Source organism: Dipodomys ordii, unplaced genomic scaffold (assembly GCF_000151885.1).
Source record: "Dipodomys ordii isolate 6190 unplaced genomic scaffold, Dord_2.0 Scaffold27, whole genome shotgun sequence".
NCBI lineage: Eukaryota > Metazoa > Chordata > Mammalia > Rodentia > Heteromyidae > Dipodomys > Dipodomys ordii.
In genome coordinates, this window is record NW_012267243.1 from 16285801 (window position 1) to 16300740 (window position 14940).

Genomic DNA, 14940 nt, shown 5'->3' on the forward strand with positions numbered 1-14940 from the left:
TCAACGAGGCCTTGAACTGGATTGTCTGTGATGGTCAGCACTCTTTCCTGGTGCTCTACCCCCATTTCTGTGTGGCTTTTCCTGAGTCTCGAGATCTGAAAATCTACATTTCCCAGAACTCCAAAAGCAAGGTTCTGGGCTAGATGACAAGATCTGAAAGAAGCAACTACTAAGGTTCCAAAGGCAGCGATGGGAAGTTGTATGTATTTCAGCAGAGAGGGAACGTAACACTGTCCTGAAGCTTCTATGTGTCTGTGAACCACACCATTTAGCCTAGGAGTAGCTACGAATATCAGCAATAATCTCCTGGAGCATCTTACATTTCCTGATTTCTAGAAAGTGAGTAATAGTTTTTTCTAATCTTTCCATCAGCCCAGACTATACTGTCTTATATTAAATCTCTTCTTGCTTGAAATAACCATCGGATTTCTGATCTTTTATTATATCCTACCTGATGTTATATCTTTCTCAGAGCTCTCTCTGAATTACCAACAACACCGTGGTGTTCAAAGGCCACAAACATAATGCAGAATAGCTCCTAGGCAATGATGAATCAGCACCAACAGCTCCTTCAGAAAAAATTCCCTGCTTCTCAAAAAAGAAGCCAGGGCTTCTATGACAAGATCCAAATCATACTACTCAAAAACATGGCTCTCTCATAACTCTATCAGTGAACTGTCTTTTTTTTTTTTTTTGGTCAGTCAGTTGTGGGGCCTGAACTCATGGCCAGGGCTCTGTCCCTGAGTATCTTTGTGCTCAAGGCTAGAGCTTTACCACTTGAGCCACAGCACCACTTCCAGTTTTTGAGTGGTTAATTGGAGTTAGGAGTCACAAGGGAACTTTTCTGCCTGGGCTGGCTTCGAACTGCAATCCTCAGATCTCAGCCTCCTGAGTATCTGGGATTATAGATGTGAGCCACCTGTGCCCAGCTGAGTTGTCTTTTTAAGCAGACTTAGCAACATACAAGGGCAAGCTGCAGGTGAAGAGCTGTGAAGTGTTCAGTGTGTCATGGATCCCTTTGGATCCCTGGGAATCCTACTGACCTGAGAATAATAGTTTTAAATGTATAAGAACTAAAACTTACTACAAAGGGAAGTAATTATATTTGAATGTACTAAAATATTCATAATCAAAATTTTGATATGAGTATATATGCATCATGCATTTTTTAATCAATTCAGTAAACACAATATTGGTATATGTCTACAACTACCATAGTTTCAAAGTGGGGATGAGTAGGCATAAAATTTTAATGCAACTCCTCAACAATTGCAATAAGATAGGGTTTCTAATAGTGACAAAGCCACTATCAGACTGTTCATTTTGTCACTTATAAGGAAAGGGAAAACTAAGCTTCAACTCCAGGTTAACAAAACTAACGTTATAATTCTTTTCCATCTGAATTTGTGTATCTGACATGAAGAATTCCTCATATAGATGTGGAGAGCATCCTTTCTTACATTCTACCTCACTTGAAAAAAATCTGGACATGAATAGGCTCTAAATCACAGATGCCAAAACAAGGGTATGTGGTAATTCACAAAATACAATGTATGTGCCCAATGCATTTGTGGGTGGAGGTCAGAGTAAAGGTGCTTTCTACAATTTCCTGAATGTGGGAAAGGTCAAAGTATTGAACCAACTGCTGTTTTTCAGTGCCAGTACTGAGGTAAGTTAGACATGAGAGGCCCAGACCTCTTTATTGAAAGGTTAGAGAAGAGTCTAACCTAAGGAAGAAGTGAAGAAATGAACTCCCATCCCTCTCGTCTGGTCCATTCACTGCTCTGCTCTTCAAAAGATGTAAGCTGGAGGAAAATATCATAAAATTATTTCTTATTCACCTTCTTTGAAAAGGATTTGCACACTGGGTGCACACATTCATCCCGACCTCCCCTCGACTCAACCGTGAAGAAGTATGGACACTGTGAACCTTCAGAAGTAAAGAGAGAAAATTCAATTTCACTCATATGCTCTAAATAATAAGCTAGAAATCTCAGTTCCTTTGAACAACAGAAAATTGCTTGAATATTTAAGCAAGCATTTGTTCTTGGGAAACAAAATGTTCCACTCTAGTGGTTGCCACAGCAACTGCCTGAGCTAAAAATACAGAATATGCCATAAGAAGAAAAGGTAGCAAAGAGAAGAGAAAGTAGGAGATCTCCCAAAGGAAGCTCATTGGCAGAGATCACCCTGCGGAAGATCAAGGGAGGAAATGTATCCTGTGCGAGCCCTTGCCCACGAGGCAGTGTGCTCAGTAGAAACCTACATCCCCCCCATCCAAAGCACTTATTCTCTTGGCTCTTGCTCCCCTACAACTCCCCTCCATTCACCACACAATCACATCCACACAGGGCCACCTGCCCTTTTCAGGACGGTCCTGGTCAACAGCTCAGAGGGGTGGCAGCCTGCCGTGCCATCACCAAAGACAAGCTGCTGTCTCCAGTGTGGCCTGGCTTTCAGAGCGTCTCCAATCAAAAGGAAGAGCCAATGCTTTCCCTCCTGCTCCAGTCTCTCCAGCCTCACCTGTGGCCTCCAGAGTCCTTGAACTTTTGTGAATGCTGTCCCTTCAGCTAGATGCATGGGCCGTCCATCTTCAATCCTCTTAATTCCTCATCTGCGTCTGTCTTGCATTAAGGAGCGCCTGTGCTTGCAGCTGCCTGCAGCTGCTCTTGCTTTCCAGTCTCTCCTTTCTCTGAAGAGCTCTATTTACACAGAGAGGTGGCTCCATGGATTTTTGTATGTGTATTTATCTAGTCTAGATGTCTGGCTCCTAGGAACAAGGACTTTGCAATAAGCTTCTGCTCTGTTTTTCATGGTGCACAGCACGGTGCTCAAAAATTACTTGTTGGCAAATATTCCCCCACCCCATGGAAGCCGGAAGGGCAAGGCTTCATTATGGGGCAGCACTGGAAAGCAGGGGGAGGATGTATCTATAGTGGTAATTTTTTTAATAACTACAATTCCAGAGACAAGTCTAAGTGGCTTCCGCTACAGAAGAGCTCTACGTCAATCCAACATCCCTCTAGCCCTGCAAACTCACTGCTGCGTCTAAGGTGTAGCCAAATGGAGAAAGTATAGTAATAGTATAGTATAATAATAACATATAATAGTACATATATAATATAATAGTATAGCCAAACACACTGGGAGACTTTTGAGTGTTATTTTACACTGCAGTAGAAAGACTAATGATTTGGAACTAGAAGAATAAGGCTCAGTTCCCAGTCCCACCTTGTCTTCCTATGGACAACAGTAATCGACATTGGACAGACGCCTGCATATATTTTTCTCCACCTGGGCAAAAGCATTCTATCACTATCTTCTTCATGAGGCTACTCTGAAGATAAAACTCAGATGACGTTGAAAAGTGCTTTGAAAAGTGTTGTGTCCATTGGAGATAGCACCATGAATTGATTCTTTCCGACAAAGGAAACCTAAAATGCATTCTTCCTAGTCATCCAAACCTATTTTCATTCTTCCTTCAGGATCAGCCTAAATTTCTAAATTCTGCATACTACTGTTACATTAACAAGACTCTTTGACATGATTGATTTTGTCATAGGCATTGTTCCAAGCAACAGTGGGTGCTTTCTTTGCAACTTACATTTACCCCTGCGCTCTGATGTGGAAGTGCGGCTCAAGTGGTAGAGCACCAGCCTGGAGCAACAAACCTTTGTCCTGACACTCACAGCATAATACCTAACGTCATCAAGTTTTCTATGTGCTTCGTGGCTCCGGGTACCTCAAGCCTTTTGTACTCATACCAGCGAGGTAGCAGCTCCCATCTGGACTATCGACCTCATCTTCTGAATTGAGGAGAGTAATGTTGGAATGGAAAGGAGGGAGTGCCCCCCGAAGACCAAAGATGAGCACCCACCCCCCTCCATCCCTTTCCCCAAATTGGCTCTGGAAGCCAAGGCACGTGCTCCCAGACTGCAGGATGAAGCTGCCTCCAAAAAGCTGCTCAGGAACTGAGTGTCCCCCTCCCTGTGAGGTTATCAGGATGCGTTCCGTGCATACCTTGTCCACAAGCGAGCGGCAGGCCTGCGAGCTTCCTCCTCCCCACGCCGAGGAGCCGCTGGGGGAAGGAAGCGCTGCCCCTTGGTAGTCAGCAGACTTTTGAGGCCACCTGACACTCGCGCTGCCTCTACTGGAAAATTCTTTAACTCTGGCGAGCCACCGTGGACTTGTGTGACAAGTCTTCTTTCCTTGTATTCGCTTAGCACATTTGGCTCTTTCTTGCACCTATAGAATGTGCATAATTATAGTCATTCAGCAAGCCGAAGGAATCCACTTACAGTAGCCTACCCAAAGGGCCTACAGTACCCAAGAGTCTAATTCATACCTAGATCTTGAGGAGAATTCGAATTACCTTTCCTTATTTTAAGCTATCTAAATCAGTCCAGTCTCATAATGTCTCAGGAATATTGGTTAACTCAGAAATAAGCTAGCTAAATCCAGACATGACAAAAAGTTTATTTTCCTGTCTATTCTTTTCATTATTTGATAAGCATTTACTAAGTAAGGGTTATCACATTCCACAAATATTGCTCTACAGGTAATAACATATTCTTAGTGTTGAAGTCTAGAGCATGGTGAGTTGTAAGAGCTGCTTTCAGGTATCTGCAGGTGGGTGAATTGATGTGCACTTTTGTGGGTGGGCCTCTGTGTCCTCAAGTCACATAGTGTGGGGTATAAAATTTAGCTTTGCTGTCTTCCAGCTGTGTGGTTTTAAACAAAGTCTATAACCCCACTAAAGCTCCATTCTTTCTTCTATAAACGATGGGAATGATTATAGTACCCATCTCGTTGGGTCATTGTAGGGAAGAGGATCTAACAAGGATCAAAGACTTGGCTTGGCACTTGATACAGAGTAAAGACAATTAATATGGAGGAAAACCAGATATTCAGTGGAGGCTATTTTTTTTCACGTTATCTAACTTATCCACAAATAGTTGTTTGTAGTATGACAGGTACTGACTTAAAATGCCAAGACATTAAAACATAGAAATCTCCAGTTCCATCTTTTGAGTAGCTTGGTATTTAGGGTAATCAGTGATGGTATCTGCAGTAGAAAGCAGAACCAGCTACAATGAGGCCCAATTGGGTTTGATTGGTTAGTCTAAAGCCATAGAAAGGTTTCCTGGAAGAGTTGATTCCCAAGATGAATTTTGAAGCAGGTAGCACATTACCTGGATGAAGATGTATGTGTGAGTAGAGGTAAAGAGAGAACACTGCAGTCAGAGGGTAGAACAAAGCAAAGCAGTGTGAACGCTTGAAGATGGGACTAAGACAGACACCCCACCACTGGCCAAGGAGAAGATAAGATTCAGGAAAGGCCAGAAAACAAGGATGAAATGGAAATGAAGTCTGATCATAGAGGCCTTATCATATGGGATAAAGAGTCTGGTAATCCCAACAACAAATCCTCAAAGAAACAACTGCCCAATAAATAAGTGGGCTAAAGACTTAAAGAGAAACTTCTCTGAAGAAGAAAGAAGGAAGGCCAATAGACACATGAAGAAATGCTCAACATCCCTAGCCATAAAAGAAATGCAAATCAAAACAACATTGAGATACCACCTCACCCCCATTAGAATGGCAAAAATCAAGAACTCTAACACAACAGATGCTGGAGGGGATGTGGACAGAAGGGAACCTTACTTCATTGTTGGTGGGAATATAAACTTGTTCAACCACTTTGGAAAGAGTATGGAGGTTCCTCAAAAGACTTCACATAGAGCTCCCCTATGACCCAGCAATCCCACTTTTGGGCATTTACCAAATGTTTACAAAAAAGACCACACTAAAGCTACCAGCACAACTATATTTATTGCAGCATTATTTATCATAGCTAAGATATGGAACCAACCCAGATGCCCCTCAGTAGATGAATGGATCAAGAAAATGTGGTATATATACATAACGGAATTCTATGCCTCCATCAGAAAGAATGACATTGCCCCATTTGTTAGGAAATGGAAAAACTTGGAGAAAATTATATTAAGTGAAGTAAGCCAGGCCCAAAGAAACATAGGTCCCATGGTTTCCCTTATTTGCAATATCTAGTATATGTATGAGTCAAGCGGAAAAGGTCAGATAATGTGATGTCAGGAAATGAACCCTTAGATATGTCTTTTAATGTTTTTTTCTTTCATGCATGTGTTTCTAACACATTTATAAGATTATCTCTTTGTTGCTTTGTATGTCCCTCCCCCACAGTATAACCCCTGCTTTCACTATATTTGATGTCAGTATAACTTGTGGAGGAGATGGGGAAAAACCAGTTGTTTAAGGATACAGGTGGACCTGTTGCAACAATGAGAAGTACAAGTTGTCATGTCAAAAATGAGCTTTACAACGTCAGTGGGGGTGGGGGGGAGGGGGTGGGGGGGAGGGGGGAGGCTGGGAAGGGATGTGAAGGGTAAACAAAGGAGGAGGCTGCAATGCTTGGTAAGAAATGTATGCATTATCCTGCCCATGTAATTGTAACCCCTCTGTACAGTATGTTCACAAATAAGATAAAATTAAATTAAAAAAAGAGTCTGGTAATGTCTGAAAGGGATGAATGGATAATATGGAGATATTTGCATTTTAGATAGATTATCTGTCTGCAGAAGGGTCATTTCACAGGGACAAGTCTGTAGACTGAGAGCACAGTCTCAAAAATTGCTTCAGAACCAAACAGCGCAAACAAATACACACATATACAGAGTCTCACACACACACACACACACACACACACACACACACACACAGAAGAGCATATTTAGACTGCTGAAAATCAGAAACTAAGAGAAAATCTGAGTCAGAGAATAAATGTGTAATACTCTTAGAAAACCAATAGAACAACCCTTAGCTGTCATCTCAACAAGACAACAGACACTATACTTAAGTAACTAAAAGGAAAATGACTGCTAAGCTACAACTGTCGGTACAGTAAACACTTGTCCAACCAATGGGGATTCTCTACACATTTGGATTCTTCTGCTCTTGTCTCCGAGTCTTTGAATACTGAGGGCCAGGACATGTGCTTGAAGTTATTTGGGATGTCAAATAATCAAAGTAACAGAAAGAAAAGAGAAATACAATAGGAATATAAGTGGATAAAAATTAGCAATATCAAACTATACTTATCATGCCATGTAGATTTAAAAAATATAAGATCACAGCATGAAGAGCATAAAAGGCAGAAGGTTAAAGTTATAATTTAAAGATAAACTATGCTAAGATGACAAAATATTCTAAGATCTTTGAATTTTCAGCAAAGCAGTAAAGCTACTAATTTTTAGTAGTCATGAATGCATATTGTAATCTACGGTGAGCAGCAAAATAATATTTTAAAATATATAATCATTAACATTAGCAAAGGAAAATAGAAATAATAAAAATGTTTCTTTAACATAGAATAAAAGAGAAACATCAAAAGCAGAGAACAAATACTTAAAATAGAAAATGAATATTAACATGAGAAATTTTATCCAAAATTATACTAAACAATGGCAATGATTTAAATAATATACCAAAGGAATAATGTATGAAATCGTTGACAAACTGAATTTTATTTGAAATAAAATTCTCTGCTCTGCCAAAGACAGTAATAACAGAAATAAAAGACAAGGTATAACCCGGGTTCTTGTGGCTCATACCTATAGTCCTAGCTTCCCAAGAGGCTGAGCTATAGAAGATGTTGATTCAAAGCTAGCTGGAGCAGAAAAGTCCACAAGATTCTACCTCCAAAAATAACCAGCAAAAAGCTTATCTGGAAGCATGGTTCAAGTTGTAGAGAACCAAATGTGCAAGCAAGCAAAGCAAGCAAGATGAAATTCAAGCCCCACAACTACCAAGAAAGGGCAGAAATTAGGAGAAACTATTTGTAAAAGACACATCTGGTAAAGAATTGTCATCCAAAACACACACAGATCACTAAGAACTCAACAATAAGAAAACAAATCACCTGATGGAAAAATGTGCCAAAAATCTTAAGACACCTCATTAAAGATGTACAGCGCTCAGTAATGAAGAGATGGTCAACACAATTTTCATTAGACAACTGCAGATTAAAGCAATGAGATGCCATTACAGACTTCTTTGAGTGGCCAAACTCAAGACACTGACAACACTAAATGCTGGTGACAAAATGGGAATTATAGTTTATTATTGTTTGGAATACAAAAATGGTACAGCCACTTTGGGATGACAGTTTGACAATTTCTTACAAAATTAAGCATGTTCTTACCATATGACCCAATAATATTATTCCTTAGCATTTTCCCAAGTAAATAAAATATTCATGATCTCTTCCATACAGAGTTTTAGACACGACATGAAACCCTGGGCATTGAGCGATAATGACAGGTCAGTGAGGGCTCACCTGTTGTAAAATCCAGCATGGGTTTTGGTAGGTAGCAGACAGAGTTTCTGCATGTGTGAGTACTGCGATACAGGTGGAGTCTGCGTTTTCTACTCAATTTTACTGCAAGCATATAACTGCTCTAAATTTATTAATGAAAGAAACTATCCTAATGTTTATAAAGTCCTCAAGAATTGAGTGACCACTTCCCAAACCGTTTACATCTTCAGTATAATTTTGATAGGGCATCTTAATTAGGGTATTACAAAAAGGGCAACGTACAGGTTAGCCATGAGTTTAGATACAAGGTTCCAAATAAAGTGCTATTAAATGTTATGTAAGCATAATACTAGTACCTAAGCTTTGTTTCTAATATTAATGGATCACGGGATAAAATATAATTATCACAACAGATGCAGAAATACTATTCAGCAAAATTCACTACTTCCGAACTTCTTTGGTGTGATAAAAGTATCTATTAAACTATATATATATATATATATATATATATATATACATATATAATATTCAGTGGAAAAGTACTGAGCTTTCCAGGAAACTCCCATTAATCTTTCAAGATTATGTTGAATGCCTTCATTTGTACAATAAAATGAGAAAAAATAAAAGAAAATGACATAAAAGAGAGAAATTGAATGTCAATTTTTCAGATAGCAGAAATGTGCAAAAATGAAAATGTTCTGAATTAAAAAATAGAGTTCAGACATTTATTAGATTAATATATAAATTTATGTTGAATTTCTTTATACCAGCAAAAAGGAGAAGCCTAAATTTATAAAATTACAACAAAAAAGTAATTATCCAGGAGTAAGTGTATAGTGTTAAGAACAGTGAAAGACTTATACAATGGGATAGATGACAAATGCATACTAGAAAATGAAATATTGTGGAAAAAATAAGTATCTTGGCAGTTTGTGTGTATGAATGTATGCCTATAAATGTAAAAAACAACTTTATAATCTCTATAGAAAGCCAAAAAGATAGGAATAGCCAAAATAATTTTGAAGAACTAAGTTGGAAGACTTATCCCACCCCAAATTGAGACATAGTATAAAAGATACTTAGAATTTGGACAGTTAAATGTATGATAGTATTTTTCAAGTTTGAAAGTAGAGCTCAAGAGAGACAAAAAAGAGTTGTCTGGCTTTTGCAATGATTAAGGCCAGGGTTAGATGCAAAAACAAACATATTCAGGAGAAGGAATGAGTAACTATATCTCTGGAAATTAAAATATTAATTTTTGATAAAATATACAAAATAGCTTTTTGAAAATGAGAAAGAGACAGACACAGACACAGAAAGAACGTAAAAGAAGAAAGGGTTGGATACATTAATAAAACACTATAGCCAAAAAAGGGAGTTTCAGAGCTTAAAGCCTTGGAAGTGTGTCAAGAAGAACTGATCCCTACTTATAGGTATTGTTTGTCTACTCTGTGAGTGGCTTGAACACTATCAGAAAATGCTGTGAAGAGGAGGTCTGTTACATAAAGTAACTGTGGAGAATCCAAGGCAGATAAAGAAAATAAGAATTGAGTGCAACTGCTAAAACATGATGAACTTGGTATTGAACTCAAGTTGCTTTGGCACCAAATCTTGTTCTACTTAAGATGCATCCAAAACTGGGATGCATACATTCATTACCTGACTTATATTAACTGTAACCTCTCTGTACATCACGTTTACAGGGATTATTTTTAAAGGTGCATCCTGACTTGCCTCCAGGAAATTGAATGGATAGTGAGGGAACGTGCTTTGTGCAGCTGAATTCAATTCTGTTGACTTAATTATTTGCCCAATCCAAAAATCAAGATGTAAGTTTTTATTATTTAGGAGAATGTGGGCAAATTAACTTTAGGTTTTGATTAGGAAACTAATATATGGTGGTAATCCCTGGACAAAATTCCTCCTAGAAGCTAATTGTTGCTAAGGTAAATAGGAATGCTCTTCAAGCAGTAAAATTGCATGCACTAGAATCTCACAAGTGTTTATCAGATTCTTATCTCTTTCCTAGAGCTATGACAAATTTACTCACCTGGAGTTTAGGTCCAAAAACAATATGTTTGTTCTCAGGCAAGTGAGAAGGTTCTAAAAATGACCACACTCTCCATTGCAGAACCTGGCCGGAGGCATTCATGCATACCAGTCCCACAAAAAGACGTCCCACAAAAAGACGTATGTGCACTCACTCAAGGCATCTCCATATGGACAAACTCCAAAAAACAAACTGAAGCTAGTGTGACACCTGCCAAAGTATGATGTGCTGTCCTCATTAAGAAATATTAGAAACAGATGAAATTGGTGGGGGGTAAGGGGAGTATATACATAGCCAAGTCTGCATACTTATTTTCCTTACTGTTGTACACAGATTTCCTATAACCAATGACTCAACTCAATTTTCAAGCTATACAAAGGCTACGTAAAGTGGCTTTTGGAAAAAAATTTTAGCCTGGAACGTATTAGATAATTGATATGTGTGGAACCAATAAAATAAATTTTACTTGAGGAACTGGAGGCATAAGTTGTAAAACATCATCTGTGAGTGAAAAAGCCAAAGGCCAGTATGAGGCTGAGGCCAAGTCCCAGCACTGGCATATATGCATGTATGTGCATGCACACATGCGTGCGCGCACACACACACACACAGATTTGAAATTCATGTAACCTTACGCAGGTAGTATTCTAAATTCTTCTCTCGTTTCAACCACTGGGGCACACACAAGTACCATCAAACACACTCGTTTCAACCACTGGGGCACACACAAGTACCATCAAACACACTGCCCTTGGTTTTTAATGACAATCCCAATGGGGAGACGAGAGAGTAGCCTAACAAGTTTGCCTTGAACAGAGTTTTTAAGTAGTGAAATTGTTCAATACACCACCTTGACAGCATGCGTTATAAAGAATAACTAAAACATAGCAAAGTGAGGCTAGGGAGTGTAAAAGTAAAAACGGTTAAGAAAAAACTCCAGAGATTTTTTTCAGATAACTTTAGGCAAAAAGATGCTGCTTCTCATTGATGCTCCATTTTCTCATCTATAAAAGGCATGGCTAGAGACCGTACCACTGTGGCTCCTATGATCCCTTCCTTCCCACTTTGGTGTGCTCAGACATCTATTGCTCTCTGGCATCACAACAATCTTGGTAATTAAAAACATGCCTCCTAATGCTACTACACTGTTGGTGGGGCTGCAAACTTGTTCAGCCACTCTGGAAAGCAGTATGGAGGTTCCCCAAAAGACTACACATAGAGCTCCCCTATGACCCAGCAATTCCACTCCTGGGCATTTACCCAAATGATCACAAACAAGTCCGTACTAAAGTTACCAGTACAATCATATTCACTGCAGCATTATTTACCATAGCTAAGATATGGAACCAGCCAATGCCCCTCAGTAGATGAATGATCAAAAAAATGTGGTATATATACACAATGGAATTCTATGCCTCCATCAGAAAGAATGACATTGCCCCATTCATAAGGAAATAGAAAGACCTGAAAAAATTATATTAGGCGAAGTAAACCAGATCCAAAGAAGAGTAGGTTGCATTATTTCCCTCAATTTTAATAACTAGAATATGTCTATGATATTCTTAACAGGGGATCTCAATGGTCCAATTGTTAAGTGATAAGACCATATATAATGAGGTGTACCAACATGAACCCCAAGAATTGGAAGCAAGAGGTTCTTATTATGTCCTTATGCAGTTATTTCTTTTTTTCTGTTTCAGTTTTCTGTACTGTTTGTCTTGTATATGTTTATCCTATCTGAGGAAGGAAAAGGGAATCACAGCAACAAAGTAGGACAAAGGATGATCCAGTGCAACAATGATACTCACTTGACACTATATTGGAAATGAACTTTACAACTGGGAGGGGGGAGGAGTAGGGGGTGGTAAGCAGGAGAAAATGAGGGATGGGGTAACCATATTTAAAAAGAAATGTACTCATCACCTTACTTATGTAACTGCAACCCAACCCCCCTGTTCATCACCTTTACAATAAAGAGGGGTGTGTGTGTGTGTGTCCCTTGCTTAATTAGCCACAATGAAAATCTTGAGTTCTCCAAGAAGTGCCACATCCTTCCATTTGTTTTGGTGTATTGGATTTCCCCTTAGTTATTCTCAATTAAATCCTGAGAACTGGAAATCTACAGGTGCCTTAAATATCATCAGTCCTGTGCTTACTGGGTTGAAGAGCTTGGGACCTGGGAATTGACCCAAGTTTACAAGAAATGGCTCAATCAGGACTCAAACCCATGTTTTCTGAATTACCTATTTTCTGATTATCTAGTCTATGACACTACTTTTTGCTGTGTTTTGAAACTATATAGTTTTAGTTTCCTAAACCTATTGAACTTTAGTTTCCTAAAACATTGAACTTCCACAAACTACTAGAGTCAGAATTAGCAGCATAGGAGCCAATACCTGACTGAGTAGAAGTTCTTCAAAAAAATTAATAAAACCTTATTTAAGAAGTTAAGTGTCCTTCAGGGATTAGAATTTGGTCTCCTTTGCCAAGGACGATCTCAATGAAAACTAAGACCAATATATTTCTGTTGAAGTTTTTGCATTGAAATTGGAGGAGGGCATTTAGAGAAAATGAGAACTGATCTCAGCTGACCCAAAACTTTTGCCCCAAGAATAAAACAAAGCCACAAACAAATGCTATACTCTCCAGAAAAGTTCAGGAAAAGGTCAGTAAAAGGGAGGCTTGGGTGAGGATGGAGACTGGGAAATAAAAACATTCGAATGAATCTCCTTTTCCTGACCAAAAGTTAACTGCCAAGTGGTCGTGAGAAAGGCTGTTTACACAGATATCTAAGCCCTACAAATGCAAGAGCAAGAGTCAACTCATCAGATTTTTAAAAATTTAGTTCCCAACGGAGACTGGCTCAGTGAAGCTTCCAAACTATTGGCTCCTTAGATAAAATGTTTGGAATTTTTTCCTTCTCTGCATCAGGAAGGGACATACTGACTGAAAAAGGGTTCCATCTCTTTCCTAGGGAAGTAGAACCTGACATACCATGCCATGTTCCCAGGTCCTGGAGATTAAAAGGTGGAATTCTACGCAGCCAAGGACAGCCATGGTGCAGACTGGACCTCTTAGATCTGCAAGATGTAGGCGGGAAGTAGGCTAGCATCCCAAGGCTGATAACACACACCTGATCCCCAAAACTAAGAGTACACTTTGAATCTTAGTGGTGAATAAAAGGTTATAAGGCTCACTTAGTTTTGTTTTTTAAATTGATGTCATGAAATTACCTTCCGCATCCATTAGGAAGAGAAGGATGGACTGAATGGATGGATCTTTTCATTTAATATGGTATAAGACTAAGAACACCCCAGAATAATTAGATACTTTTGTCTCTCCATTTTATAAGCTGTACAGGTTATATTTGTTATATAATAATGATAGCAATAGTTAATGCTGCGTGGTGTATGAAAGGGTACTCAGGGCTTCAAATAAAGCCACAGAGAGGAAAATTAACTCACTTATAAATATGTGTTGGGCACCAATTTTGTGCACATAATTGCACACTACAGGTAAAAGAAGGCATAAGACTCAACTCTGCTGTGGACAAGTTTATTGTCTAATTGACAGGGAAATATGCAAGGTGGTGAGGCCAGAACTCGGAGAGAGCTTCTCTCTTCAGACACATAGGTAAAATGAGAAAAGGGCGTCAACAAGGAAGAGTAGGTAAGACCCATCCAGCGAGTTTCTCCCCGCTAGCTTCATGAAGACCTACTGAGGAGAAGGGAAAGGCTTTGCAGCCCAGATCAAGGCCCTGGCATCAGTGTCTAGTGGTGCCCAGCGAGAGCAGCTTGTTTGTGCATCCTCTGGACGGGAGGAGTCTGTGTTCTCCCTGGGGGCTTAATCCCCTCCCAAAGGCCACCAGGAATGAAGTTTCAACATGAATTCAGGAGAGGTAAGAACATTCAGAGCCTAATAGCACACTTCAGGCAAGTAAACTAGAAAGAACTAACCTGTCCCTGAGTTTTGTACCATGCCCTCGTTTAGTGATTATAAAGACGTGCATACTGCATCGTAGAGAATTTAAATCTTTCCTTATAAGTCATGATGGCTAATTTTTATACTCATGACAATACTCACTAAAACTTTTCATGTACTGACACAACCTCATTAAGTAGCTAGCACTAGACAACTCATGTTGTAGGAAAGAAAACAGAGACATGGGGAGAAAAGAGGATGCGTTTATTGCTTTCCTTACAAAGCCAATCAACGGCATATTTAGGATTTCAATCCAATTGTCTAGTTCACAAACCTCTAACCAGTCATTGACAAATCTGAGATACCCTAGTCTATCTGACTACAAAAACTATTCTTTTTCTACACAGCACATTCGTGGCTGGTTATACAAACAACAACCTTAATTTTAGCAACTTCAAGTTAAAATAAGAAATAAGCTTTTTAACAAAAAGAATCACCCCAGATGGAATGGACTAAGTAGAAAGTTCTCTTCTGAAAATGTGTTGAAGTGGAGATTCCATAATGAATTTGAAAGAGAACTATAGGAGGCCAACAACTATATTATGATACAACTTGC

General features: G+C 39.1%; 1 long non-coding RNA gene across 1 annotated transcript in view; it reads right to left on the reverse strand.

Annotated features, from left to right (window-relative positions):
- Positions 1-4155: 4155 nt before the first annotated feature.
- Positions 4156-14940, reverse strand: part of LOC105985181 — a 168168-nt gene continuing 157383 nt past the window's right edge. Inside the window, exon 3 of the long non-coding RNA XR_001175035.1 lies at positions 4156-4245. This is a non-coding gene — a long non-coding RNA (uncharacterized LOC105985181). The remainder of the gene's footprint in view (positions 4246-14940) is intronic.